Below are 1,132 nucleotides of genomic sequence, written 5' to 3'. Positions count from 1 at the left end.
TCTCGCTTGGTGTAAGTAGCGTAAACATTGGACGATTGAACAGTGGAAAAACGTTATGTGGAGTGACGAATCACACTACACCATGTGGCGATCCGAAGGCAGGGTGTGGGTATGGCGAATGCCCAGTGAACTTGATCTGCCAGCGTGTGTAGTGCAACGTTAAAATTTGAATGTGGTGGTGTTATGGTATGGTCGTGTGTTTCATGGAGGGGGCTAGCACCCTTTGTTGTTTTGGGTGGCACTACCACAGCACAGGCCTATATTGACGTTTTAAGCAGCTTCTTGCTTCCCACTGTTGAAGAGCAATTTGGGAATGGCGATTGCATCTTTCAACACCACCGAGCTACTGTTCATAATGCATGGCATGTGGCGGAGTGGTTACACGACAATAACATCCCTGTAATGGACCGGCCTGCACAGAGTCCTCACCTGAATTCTATAGAATAGCTTTGGGATGTTTTGGAACACCAACTTCGTACCAGGTCTTACCGACCGACATCGATACCTTTCCTCAGTGCAGCACTCCGTGAAAAATGGGTTGCCATTCCCCAAGAAGCCTTCCAGCACCTGATTGAACGTATGCCTGTGAGAGTGGAAGCTGTCATCAAGGCTAAGGGTGGGCCAACACCATACTGAATTCCAGCATTACCGATGGAGGGCGCCACATACTTGTAAGTCATTTTCAGCCAGATGTCCGGATAGTCATGTAGTGTAAGGGTCGCTTAAAAAGTTTCCGTTTGAGGAGCTGCTGCAGCGTATATGCAACATCGCGCGACTCGGATGAGAGTATACAAGCACCAACATGTTGGTAAGGGGTTAGTGTGACATTCGTGTCTTCCCGACATTCGTGTTTTAAATGAGGGAATCTGAAATACGACGACGTTATTACCAAATGTGTCCAAAAGCACCAACCTTTTGTTATTATGTTCGTGACTGCTGAAGGACGAACACCAGTAGACATCCACCAGAGAATGGAGAATGTGCCGTTGTGGAATGGTGCAAGACTTTTTGTGCTGGTCGCGATTCGACACGAGACACACTTCGAACTGGGAATCCAGCCTCATTTCAAGGAACCTGTGGCGTCCACCATGGGGGAACATTAACTGTGCAACGCTGGAGACTGTGTAGGATT

Source organism: Schistocerca serialis, unplaced genomic scaffold (genome assembly GCF_023864345.2).
Source record: "Schistocerca serialis cubense isolate TAMUIC-IGC-003099 unplaced genomic scaffold, iqSchSeri2.2 HiC_scaffold_1362, whole genome shotgun sequence".
Lineage (NCBI taxonomy): Eukaryota > Metazoa > Arthropoda > Insecta > Orthoptera > Acrididae > Schistocerca > Schistocerca serialis.
Note: the sequence above shows the minus strand (reverse complement) of the source record.